This window comes from Gymnogyps californianus, chromosome 6 (assembly GCF_018139145.2).
Source record: "Gymnogyps californianus isolate 813 chromosome 6, ASM1813914v2, whole genome shotgun sequence".
NCBI lineage: Eukaryota > Metazoa > Chordata > Aves > Accipitriformes > Cathartidae > Gymnogyps > Gymnogyps californianus.
Window position 1 is genome coordinate 12,080,191 of NC_059476.1, and position 13,067 is coordinate 12,093,257.

The 13,067-nt window shown below is 48.8% G+C and overlaps 1 long non-coding RNA gene across 1 annotated transcript; it reads right to left on the reverse strand.

Moving 5' to 3' along the window:
* Positions 1–7,961: 7,961 nt before the first annotated feature.
* LOC127018053 (uncharacterized) lies at positions 7,962–12,079 on the reverse strand. Its single transcript, XR_007766687.1, has 4 exons — positions 12,036–12,079; positions 11,781–11,866; positions 8,946–8,991; positions 7,962–8,788 (listed from the first exon to the last, which is right to left on the reverse strand). It is a non-coding gene; the product is annotated as an uncharacterized LOC127018053 (long non-coding RNA).
* Positions 12,080–13,067: the final 988 nt, after the last annotated feature.

A 13,067-nucleotide genomic window follows, 5' to 3' on the forward strand; every position in this document is an offset into this window, starting at 1 on the left:
TTTCTCCCCCTGAGGGGCGGGTTGGGCGCCAAAGGCAAGTGTGAGCCGAGCGAGGGAAAAGTGGCGGGGCGGGAGGGGGCGCGGCGCCGCGCGCCTGCAGGGGGCGCTGCCGGGCCGGGGGCCGGGGGCCGGGGGCCGGGGGCCGGGGGCCGGGGGCCGGGGGCCGGGGGCCGGGGGCCGGGGCCGGGGGCCGGGGGCCGGGGGCCGGGGGCCGGGACACGGCGGAGGTTTGACGCCAGGGAGGGAAGCGCTGTACGCAGTGCCCTGTTCTCTCCCGAGGTGGAAGGGCAGTAAAGTGCTCACCCAGAAAGTAAAATAAAACCTTGATCTTAAATCCTGTCTTTTATTCGAGGATATAAAAAAAAAAATTGATTAAAAAAAAAAAAAGATGAATTAGCAGCGTTAGGGCCTGCGGCTGGGCCCCAGAATGCCCCCTTGCCCCCAGTGCGCCCCCTCGCCCAGCCATCCCACCAGGACAGAGGCTCCCGGCCTGCCCCAGTGGCTGTGCAGGGCTGGGAGCGTAGGGCCATGAGGTGTGGATTCCAGTCCCTTCTCCGATTTTTAGCTTATTAACATCCATTTTTGCTCTTTGTTCCCACTACGCCGACTCCAGTCCCTCCAGCGAGGCAACACGAAGTCGCGTCGGACAGGGCCGAGCAGCCTCCAGGTGCGAGGTGCCGGGGCGTGGGGCCCAGGCGCCCTGGCAGGCCTCGGTGCCTCCGAGAGCCGAGCTCTGCGGCCGCTGCAAAAAGCCTGGGTGAAGCCAAATACGTGCCCGGGGTGAGCTAAGTTAACAGGAATGGTGCGAAATATTCTCAGGAAAACAGAAAGGTTAGCGTGAGTCTGTACCCGCTCCTTTATCTCCCAGAGAGCCACTATTCAGATCCCTGAAGGAGCTGTCAAACACACAAAATAAGCAAAATGAAGGAAGACAAACATTAATTTTCTTCTAATGTCTTTCAGTTACAGTAATTTCAGGTGTTATTGTGACAACAGTAGGCGCATGACACCTTAGAGAAAACACAGTTTTCAATTTGACAGTACTCCTTCAAAAATGCAGCTGTAGCCAACATTTCTATACATGCGATAGAATTCCTGTACTGGTGCTCTTAACACTAATAAAAATTAGATTTAAACAGAACGGTCTATCTCCTACTTCTCCCAGAATAATAGGTGGATGAATTACTTTCCTTGCTTAACTGGAAAATCTCCCCAGTCCCAACCATTCTTAACTGCTATGTAAAGAAATGGTTTTACTAAAGGCCCATCAGGAAGCTATTGTAACAGATTTCACCTGCACCTTTAAAGAAATGCTTCATTGTTTCTTCACAAAGCACAGTGCTTAAAAAACTAAAGCATTTAATGATTGCTCCACAAACAAATTCAGAATGAAAATTTCCTGCCTGACTGTTCTGCATTTACTTCTAAATGGCTCAGTTCAATGGGACTTGGGGGAAAAAATATTTTCTTCATTTGCGTTTTCAAAATCCCTTTCATTTTAGGATTTTGGGGAATTTTAAATCCTTAAATGAGTCTCACAACATCTTTCTGGGATTGGTTTGTGTAATGGAATTTACTCTTCACTTTTTCTGGGGCGAAGTGAATTACAGATGCCAATACTTTGGGTCCCAGCTGCCTGGCCCATCGAAGGGGACTCTGGCAGGGGGGAAAAGAGAGTTTAGAAAAGAAAGGGAAGTCCAATTCCCCACTTTTCCTCACAATACACTTAACCAATCCTATACTTGGTTAAAAGAATTACTTACATCCATTTTTGTGTTAATATTTGCATGTAAATAAATTGCACAGATTTACACATTCTAGATAAACTTGTAATTTTCAAAATCACCCCATGAAGCACTCAGGCGGAAGAAAACAGAATGTTTTATGCATTTGAGACTCTGTTGGCACCACACAGCAGGCAGTGGAGTCTGACCTCTGCTGAAACATGTCAGCGAAGGTTTTGTCCCAACAAACAGCTGGGATATCTCCTCACTAACAGCCTTCTCCTCCTGCTAAAGACCAAGGGTAGAAGGACCACCCTATGTTACTCATCCCTGTTTCTCAGGGCAGTAATAGGCATAGAAATGTTTTTAAATTGACGGGTTTTAAAGTTAATTCCTCTTTGTCTTCTGCATTTAGAGGTACAGGATGCCTTGAGTCATGTTTTCGAGCTTTCCTTTGTAGTTCAGAAAGTTATTTTCCCTTAATCATAGACTCCCAGAGCAAGGATTTAATCTTCCTACCCTAAAGAGGGTGGCCATCAGCTGAGGAAAGTTTTGCCTTTTCTCTTCACTGCTGTGCTGACATTATTGTGCCTGGATGCACCCAGTCCTCTTGAAAAAACCTTGGCTCGAGTCAAAGCTCTAAGAGCCAAGATCCCACAACCTGCTGGTCCACGGCTGGTGCCCCAGACAGCTTGCTGTTTTTGAGGTGTACCAAGAAGTACATCACCCTCTGTATTATGAACAGGCACAAATAAGGACCTGGCATCTTTTTATCCCCAAAAGTTCACTCCCTCTTGAGGACTTTGGGTATACAGTGTACTCCTGCAGTTTGGAGATGACTTACGTGTACATACAGATGTGCACAGACACCATTATATTTATTCATAGGAATAAAATCATCTCACTGATATTTCATGAACAAACACTCCCACCAGTGTCTCGTGCTTGCAAAAATAGCAACTGTATTCATTAAGGATTAAGTGGCAAATGATTGTCTAGTTCAAAGACTGTTGCAAATACATTTGTAGGTCCCTGCATATGGGTTTTGTCACATAGCTGTTAAAGATTTGTATTTGAAGGAGCGGAGGGGTGGAGGGGGATAGGTATTATATTTTTTTTTATTCTTTTGGTTTTGCTGTCCATGCTGAAAATATGCACCCAGCCCAAGGGCGATGTGTGTTGTCTTTATTCTGTCAAGCTGCTGTGGCTGTAGGAGTGCGGAAAGCTGGCAGCTAGTAAAACAGCGCACTTTATTCAGAACGTGCAAACGTATAATCAGTGCTTGCTATGCGTGGAGTTCACCTCGCTTCAGTAGGTGCTGCAGAGCTTTTTTCTATGGCCCTGTTTTATAAGCAGTGTTTTTCTATAAATACGCTAGAATTAAACATTAGCATTAGAAAGGAGGAAGTGGGAGCACTGCTTTAATTCATCTAGGCTTCATCAGCATAAAAATACGTCAGGCATTTCTTTCATGAAGCTTAACGGGAACATACATATAGATGGGATTTCAGGTCTGTAGTATATTTTTCTCTCTTCTCAAATAGTAAAATTTCTCTTAGAAAAAACATGTTAAACATATTGTGGGGAAAAAAAAAGGCAGTTTTAAGTGTGTTATTAAACCTCTTCTATTACCACTTTCAGTTGTGAACCAACATGTGTATAGATTGCTTTCATTCATGAACGGCTGCAATCAGTGAGGTATTTACTGCCATTTTTCAATGACTGTAGAAATCAGTAGGCTCATCACAACATCAGTCACTTGTGCTTCATCACTTGAAGTCGGTAGGGGAGGCAGAGCACTGCTGGGGGCACCTCTCCTTCGTGTTGGTGTTGCAGCAGAATCTCAGGGGCAAACCGGGGAACCGGGCTTTGGTTGACGCTTTGGTTAGACCCTGCAGAAACCAGTGTTTAATGGCACTCTGAACACACAACCAGATATTCTGATATTCTAATTTCAGCTTGCGAAACAAAGGCAATGAGAAAGTATCTTCCCCAAGGTCAAGCAGGATAACTGTGGGACAGCCAAGAATACCTCTCCTCCTGAACTACTCACGTCAAGCGCGAATCCTAAGGCAGCAAGGCAATAGCGCATCTTTCTCTCGCCTTTGAATTCAGTGGAGATCGTAGCAGGTGAAGTGAGAGAAACCAGCCCTTTCTCGACAGACCTGGGCATGCGCATACGTCTCAGTGTGCTCAATCCACCAGGCTTTCGAGGAATGAGGAGCACTTATTCTGAAAAACATGCAAGCCAGCCACACATAGATTTCCTTTCCAATAAGTTTTTTTTTTTCTTGAGCAAAGTTACCAAGCTCTTCTGCCCTCAAGCCCTGTAGTCGCCCCTGTGCCTTGCAATGCAAGAGTCTGACCTCTCACCAAAACCTGCAGAAATGCCTGTATCTTTGCCAGTGAGTAACCGCCTGTCAAAAAACTTAGAAGAGGAAGCCTTAAGCCTGCAAGACCCTTAAAAAGCTGTGTTTGATAAGGGGTGGATGTAAGTACAGGTTCAGATGCTGGCTGCACAGCGTTAGTCAGTAATATCTGTGTTGCAATGGTGGGCACCCGTTCCCACCATCCGCAGGCCCTTTTCTTGCTCTTTCTTGTCTCCGGTGCCGATGTTGTGGCAGGCAGCGGACACCCCTGCTCCCTGTCCACAACCACAGTGGGCTCCAAGGGGTGCCGGGAGGTGATCGCTGTAAGGGGTAATAGGCCGTAAGGCATCTATATACCTATATACAAAGTGCAAATGTGCAATCAGGGGTGATAATGACACTTGTTCCTGTGATTTGGGAGCGATCCGGTGCTGCTGGCCACAGCTCCTTTCAGAGGAGGAGAGCGGAGCAGTAGCCGCTCAGTCGCTCCTGCCAGCCCAGCTCCGGGAGGCAGCCGGGCAGTGGGTAGCCGTATGCCTCTGCTGCCCGGCACTGCGTGCAGAACATTAGCTCTTCTCTGTGAAGCGGCTGCCGTGCGTTTTATAAGCTGCTGGGGGTGGGAGGGCAGCCATCCTGCCAGGCCCCAGGAGACCTGCCAGGCTCTCTCCTGTCATTTCCTCACAGTGCGTGCTCTGCCGACCATGAAAAGCACCGGAGTCTCTTTTTGCTTTTTCTTTTCTGACTCTGTTTCTATTTACTTTAAACAACTCAAAACAGTCAGGCAGTTTCTTTTTAAAAATAATGAAAAAAAGTTTCTCTTGATCTTTATGATCCTTTGAATGTGTAAAGGTAAATAATTATTGTTGACTGTTAAGTATTCATCCATAAACCCATTCATCCCGCAACATTTTAAGAAAGCTAACATGCTTGTCAAGAAGAGAGTGGCAGGGTAAAACAACGGTGTAAAATGAACAATAGAAAAAGGTTCCTTTTAAAAACAGTGTATTTTCTTATGAATGAATCTGCTGCAGGTTTGTTAAGGGCAAGCAGTTGTTATGCTCATTGTCTTTCAGCTGAGCCTCTCTATGAATAAAATGTGGTTGTGGCTGAATTAATTTCACTTGGTTGGCTAATTTCATAAAGCAAGCCGTTGCATACACACGAAACGGGTTACAGGGGTGGGTGCCGCGGCGGGGCCGTGCCGGGAGCTCTGCCGGCAGGCGGCGCGGGCCGGGCCGGCTCCTGCGGTGGGGCGAGAGGGGCCGCATCCTGCCGAGAGGTGGAAACCATCGACGTTTTTCTTGGCTCTGACGCAACAAAGAGCTTTGTTGCATTTGGAAATTCTGTGAAAGAAACTGTCGCTCTGCCTTTCTTCTTTTTTAACCCCCAGACCAGGGAAGGGCCTCACAGCGGGCTGTTTATGGGGTCAGCCGTGCTGGAGGGCACCTCCAGATGCACCCCCAGACCTGTTTTTGGGTGGGTGGTGTGTGAAGGAGAAGCGAACCAGGGACCGGGGACCCCACGGAGCTGTTGCACGGTGGCTGCCCCAGCAGTGAGGGTGGCAGTCCACAGCACCCCTTGGCTTCGGTGGGGGGTGCCCCGGAGCGGGGCTGGGTCGTCACCAGCTCACCGGCATCAGGGCAGGTGGGTGGCCGCTTTCGGGGGGCTGCGTGACGTTCCTGAGGTGCGGGGGACACACCTGCTCATCCGCCAGCAGGGCTTGGGGACAGCCCTGGGAGGACAGGATCAACTGTCAAAATAAATCATAAGCGAGGGTGACGTCTGAAGACCTGCCTAATCCCAAACTCCAGGTGAAAGATGGCCAGCTCAGACATCAGCGTGAGCCTGGGGGATCAGAGGGTGAATTAACAGCAGTCAATTTTACTTCCAAAGAATCTCGTCGTGTTCAAGCGAGCAGTAAACGTGATCTTGGCAGTAAGAGAGCCACGCAGACATAAATATATGCATCCCATCTGCGGGACTGGCTGCTTGCTCTGAAGCTGTGTCCACAGAAAGACTGATTATTTGCTGTTATGAAAGAGTGGGTGAGGGACCGAGGGGAAGCAGCGGTGCCTGTCGTGGCCCCAGAAGTGTTGCTAGTTGGATGATATCATTGACCAAAGGGATATTTTGCAACCCGTTCGCAGCAGTGCCAGGACACAGACTAACCGAGGGCCACAGAGACTCCCTGGGGGAATTGGCGGGTGGATGCAGAGAAGTGGCTGAATGCCTGCGCTCGGCATGCGTGGTGAGCCGGGCTGCGGGGCAAGGGGCAGAGAGAGCCCGCATGGGTCTGTGACCCATGCCGCCTCGTTTCAGGGCAACTTTTTCAGTCTTTGTGGCCGGTACAAACAAAATTACGTTTGACAGAGATACCAGACTGGACATCTGACTTCCACAGAGCATCCTGAAATACCAAAAATTCCCTTTCCTCCTGCCTCTGCTCCCCATTAGCACCCTTGAAGGAAGCAGCTGCGGTAAATTTGTGATTAGATTAGAACAAAAATCATGATTTTGGCTGACCGCATACATCCAACAAAGTAATACACATCCAAACTGATGAATCGCATCAGAATCACATTGCCTGGATTTTATTCCCTCTTTGAGCCATCCGTCTGCAGCCTCCGGATCCACAAACAAATGTGATTTTCTAATTGGGGCACCAAAACCAGCCCCAGGAAAAGGCAGACTTCCTTCTGCAAGGCATTTTCACGCTAAGGCAGGTGAGCTGCTGGCCTTATGGCATCTGACCAACTTTCACAAGCTGCAGCAACTTCACCTGACACCGGGTGGCCTCCGCTAAGTGTGAAATTTCCTCCTGTACTTTGAAGATCAAAGGACAGTAAAGATAACTTCCAGCTTTATCATGGAAACTAAAACCACTACCCCAGGGATTATCGTGGACCTCCCTCCCTGTTAGTGCTCAGCATTTTTCAGGCTCTTCCCAGGCTGAGCCCAGGGGCATCAGGACATCCTTCTCCTATCACACCCAAGCTGGCAGGCGTCACCGGTGCAGCTTTTCACAGTTCGGTCCAGATAATGGGCATCTTTTTTATCTTTTCCAGCCCTCCGAGGAAGCATCTCGCTGTTTATTCTGTGTGATCTCCCCTTGCCCCAGCCCGCTGTCCCCCCTGGCATCCCCAGCTCCCTCCCGCAGGGGGGCTGAAGAGAAGGAAATGGGAAGAGAAACCAAGAAACGGAGATGGGAATGCTGTCTGAAGCCTCTTGGCAGCCTCCCCTGCTGTCTGCAGACATCCCCCACTTGTCCCGATGACCTTTCCCCAGGATCCCACAAGCCAGAGCATCGAGCAGGGCAGTAGCTGGTTATGCAGAAGCCTTCTGCTTCCCCCTTCTTCCCCACGCACACAGCCGAGGCGTATCCACATCAGATGTCACATTCAAGCCCAGAAAAACTCCTTGCAGCTGGGTTTGGTAATCAGAACTGCCAGGAGCCACTTTAGCACTTAGTAGCACAGGGAACAACATACCCTCCCCTTCTCCCCACTGGTGGCCCCTGATCAATTCTCTCAAGCGTATCCGCCTGTGTATGTCATGCTGACTGCCAGAAAACCAGCTGCTCTTCACAGCTGGATTTAGTAAACTGAACTGTGTCAATGCTTTAGCACTCGGTAGCACACAGATTTCTCGCCACCCACCCAGGGCTCCCATCGCCTGCTTCCTGGCAGAGCGGCTGCTCTACCCCGCGGTGGTTGTCTGAAAGCACTGCCCGATTGGTTTTGTTTTTAGCTTAGTAAAACATTATATCCCGGGGGGGGGGGGGGAAGAAAAAAAAAAAACCCAACAAACTCTCTCTCGTAATATGGAACATATGGCCTCACAAGCACAGTACAATAAATATATCACGGTAATGAGATTTTGTGCTTAGGATAGCCTTTGTCCATGGGTCTAATGTGCATTGCAAACATATGAAAAGAGCTTTATGCCTTTCTCAGAATGAGATTGATATCATTATCCCTGATGCAAGGCAGGACGCAGAGACATACGGGTAAAGCCTGCGAGAAACATTTAGAGAGAAATTCAGGTCCACTCTAGCAGCAAAATGCTTCTTGCGTGAGCAAAGCCACATCAGCAAAGCTCTGCTTTTTACCAACAGAGCAGAAACATCCTCTGCAGGAGAAATTGAGCTGTGCTGTGGAAAACACAGTTTTGCTGCTACAATACTTTTCTATGTACTCAAGGGATCCGTCTGGTCAGCTCGGTCAGTCCAGGTCTCACTCATTTCCTTTATGCTTTTGACAAATGTGACTGTGCCAGCAGGAGTGTACAGAGCAGCTGCATCGCTTGCCCTGGAAAGCCAAGGGCAGAGCCCATAATCAATCCCAGACTGCCTGACCCCCTGGGCTCTCCGTTAGCCACAGTAATTACTCAGGGCAACGTGGGCATTGCTAGGAAGACCTCGGGTTGAAGGCATCTCTAGGAGATGAACACGCAGAGTTCTGCTCCATCGCTGTTAGAAATCTGCTTCATCTTGGCCAGTCTCCCGGGGCCCAGCCGGATGGCAGTTAATGGTCATGCTGGAATTCATGTCAATTGATTTTCCAGTTAACTTGACTTAACATGATTGGAGGCATTAGAGCAGAGAGGATATACCCGTTGTTCCAGTTTGAGTCCTGTAGACCTCATATTCCATTTCAATGCAGCAGCAAGTTTAGTTCCAATTAGAACAAACGGTTCCTTAAAATAAAGATTTAACGTAAAGATTCATCCAGGGCCTGATCCGAAGCCCATTGCGTTCAGGAGCCGTCCTCCCCACTGAAGACAATAGGCTTTGGATCAGGGCCTGGAGGCAGCTTGCAATGTATGGGCAATTTAATAACGAGAGATGACTCACTATCAAATGCTGTCTGCTTTACAAAGGAGTCTCAGAAATGGAGTATCTGTGTGACAGAAATAAACCGCTATTCACACACACACAAAAAAAAGAGAGCCCATGAAAAACTATATTATCACTTCACTCGGGAGACGTAAGCCTCATCCGATGAACGCTCACTCATGTGAGTAACTTTACTAACATGAGTGGCTCAGTAAAACCAAGTCTGGAGAAATGGTTATGCCAAAGGGGTTTGAGGTCTTTATCAGTTTGCCTGTCATTTCTGAGCGTCTAACAGGCCCAGCAGATCAGACACCTTCATGTGCTGCCTGTCCTGAAATCCTAGTCGTGACCGCAGGGAGCATGGGCTGAGGCTGGGGCAGGGACCCCTGGTGTCATGTAGGTGTAGGATTTACACTACAGGTGTTTCCCACTTCTGCTCATGTACAGCATGTCCAATGGGTCCCATGGATCCCGTGCATGCTTGTCTCCTAGAGGTGCTTTCCACCCGTGGTCTCCCTAGCATGGGTCCTTTTCTGGTGTAGGCAAAAAATCCCTGACAGAAATATGAGAGTCCTAGGGCAATGCTGTCCCTTTGGGGCTTTGTGCTTCTTTATCCCTTTCTATCTACCACGGTCACTCCTGGTCTTGAGTTACTGGCTTTCTGTGTTTGTTTGGTGTTTGTACAGCTCCTAGCACAACAGATCCTGCTAGGATTCCCAGGAGCTACAAATAACAGCCAGTGACTTCCATGGGGTAGGCTAGTACTTGAGAGGGATATCTAGGGACCATAAATCCTCTTTAATAACTAGACAAAGATGGAAGAAGTGCTGAGCATTTCAGCTGTAACCACAGAAGCCATTTCTCTTGGTAACCTTTACAATCCCTGCAAGTGTTCATAGGCGGGATGCATAGGGATGCATCACTGCTGCTAATAGAAAAATGAACCCATTTGGTAAACCTTACTTAGATGTCAGAGTGCTTTGAATTTTGAAGCTGAAATAAACAGATTGAAATGACCCCATAGTTTGTAATGCAATGGTAAAACAAAGTAGGACTTTACAACTGAGGCCCCAGTGTCAGAACTTCATTTGATTTTCTCTGATGACTCAACCTGTTTCACAAGCTATTTTCATATTCCCTATTTAGCGAACTTACTCATGTCTCGGTAAAAGCCTACGATGCGATAAAGCCAAGGAACCGTAATGTGTGGTACTGGTAACACCTCCCACGCCAAAAAAAATCCTACTTCCATATTTATGTGGCTCTGCAAATTGGTTCCTGCCTTTTTCTCCCCAGAGAGTGAGCTGGCAGCGTGTCTCCTCTCCAATTAGCATGAAGCTGTGAAAAGTGGAGATGGAGGGTCAAATTGACCATGCCTGGAGCCTCACTTATTTTAGCCAGGTTACAGGCACATTTGGACCTTTGACTTCCCTGCAAGGCAAGTGTTGTTTTTAGCGTGCAAATAACAACGCCTGCAGAATACCTTGTTCATTCACACTTTGTCTCCTGAAAAAAAGAAGCTCGCCACCAGAAGGCAAGAAGCTAGGAAGAGCTACCTACCTTGTGTTGCTCAGGGACTGGGGATGAGCACCTCAGTAGAAACTCCCCATGGAGCAGGTGAATTTTACCTGGGTTTTACTGGCCAGGATGTACTTTCTGCCTTTTGGAAAGTCTTTTAATCAGAGAAGCAGGAGAAGCCTTTGTAACCAGCATAGGCTGCAAATCACACCAGCAAATGTATGGACTAAAGGAACACATAGGGACACTTAAGGACAACACCCACCCATCCACCCCCACCCCAGATCTCTTCACAATCTGATTTGCAACCATCTAAAGACATGTATTTTTTGTGGCAGTTTTTTGAAGAGTTTGTTTGTCTTGGAGAGAGACGAGAAAGGCAGCATATGCAAAGCAGAGACAGGGGCTGAGCAACAGCACTCACGCTTGCAACATGACTGCTCTTTGCAAGCCTAAAAGCAAGGGGCCAAAAGCTACATGGCACAAGCCCTCTTCAGTCCCACACCAGGATGTGAAACAGCTCCCAAGTGACACCAAGGAGTCCAGGACATAAGGGTACACCATCACGAGTGTCAATAGAGAGAGATGCTCACGTCCCAGGGCAGCCCTGAACCAGCACTTCCATGGGCAGCAGAACCTGCAAAATCCCCTTTTCTGTGACATTTCCTCTCATCATCTTTGGATTCAGATATCATAAGGGATAAGCTCTAATCAAAGTTTTGCCTAAGGCTACAGCGTTCCTGGCATCTTTCCCTCACTTGCATTTTCTGATGTCTGAAAGCATCCTTCTATAGCCTTCCCCTTGCTGTTACAGCTACGTAGGTCTCTACTTTTCATCAGAACTTTGTTTTTGAGATCCCTCCTCCTCCACCAAGCTTAGCTGGCGGATGGACACAGGCACAGTGAAACGGCCAGTTCAGCCCCCGTTACTGTCAGCCCCCATCCTTCAGCTCTGACATTACCCATGCACCTGCCTGATCTGAACTTCCATCCCTAGGAGCGAGCTACCCAAAACCAAGCCCATCTGGGCTATAAAAGTTCCCTAAATCTTCCATCCTACCCAATCTGGTGAATTTGCTCAGCACACAAGCCACAAAACACTATCATCAGAGCTGTTCCCTTCCCTAAGGATGGAGGTAGCTGTTGTGTGCTGGTGTCTGGAAGCAGAGAGCCAGGGTTCTTGCCCTGCCCATGCAGGTTCAAACTCACACATCTCAGCTCCCAGGTAGGTGCCATCCTGATTTGTCACACTCACCTTCACACATTGGTGCTTGGGTTCTCAGCTCCTCCCTGCCTGTGGGAGCAGCACGGCCAGGGAGAGAGGAGACCACGTACCTTCAGCCCGGAGCCCTGCAGTCACATGGCTGTGATGTCCCTTCAGAAAGGTAGGATCTGCCAAGCTGGCCAAGGGAGGAGCTGAGCTGGGGGCAGAGGTCTTACATTAGCACTGAAACAGCAAAGCAGGCACCAGCACAAGCGTAGGAGCACATCCCTCCGGGAGGCAGCATTTACATCCCACTCTGCAGGGAGGAGACGTGGCTTGGGACCAGCCAAGCAGAGGGGAACAATGCCCTGGGCAGGAGCACAAACCTCAAGCTCCTGTGCCCAGGCATGACAACAACCCCTTTTCAGGCTCCTGCAGGGCTCTGGCCCTCCATACTTGCTGAATCGCAGCCCAGCATCTCCCCCTGCCAACACTATCCACCAACACTCTGTGCCAAAGCCCAGGATCAGAGCCCCTCTCCAAAACCAGAGCAGCTGCCTTCCCTCTCTGCTAAATACCTGGCTCCTCTGCCTGGCCTGTTATCTTTTCCAGCTGCTGTGGTCAAATCTGCTAAGGTCAGCAGTCCCTCCGTTAACCCCTTCAGCCCGCTGCCTCATGCTCTGCAGGTTCCCATAGCAAACATCATCAGCTCTGCAGAGGGTTTCAGCTTCCTCATCCTTCAGAGACAAAGCTGGTCACTCCCCCAGAAGGGGTTTTATGCTGTTTTCATGAGAGCTGTTGGCTGCTCTGTTTCTGTCAAGGTTGTAGGTCTCTGCGGTCAGGATGCGGCCCCTCTCACTAAGCCTACCAGCCTTTCTGCTTGGGGGAGCTATTGGGGGCTGAGAGGCCTTTTCACTGCAACTGGCCATGGGTGTCCAGAGAGCACTTTCCAGACCCATCAGATCTCTTAGAAAATTAATTGATCTGCTCTTACTAGATCACCTGCCTCACCTCCCCAGCTGCTGGTTGCCATGTTTGGATTTCCCAGAGCCCAGACAGGGCTGCTGCCATGTCCCCCTGACACAGGGAAGAAATCCAAGGCTCATCATCTCCAATCACAGCTTCTCACCTGTCAGATTTGCTTCCCTGGGGGTAAGAAGTTACAAATGAATGAACCCCACAGGGCACAGATGCTTTGTAACCCAGACATCTACCATAAATTTTTCAACTCGATAACTTGGAAATGCAGATTGTAAATGTGCTGCAGTGATGAGCCAGAAAGAGCCTAAAAACTTCCAGATGAAAAGGGGTATGAAATGGCTCAGAGATGCTGGCACTTCAAATTAATTTTTTCATTAAAAAAAGTGAAAAGATGAGCATTACGCATACGCCCTGGTCCCTGGTGTGATGCTCATAGG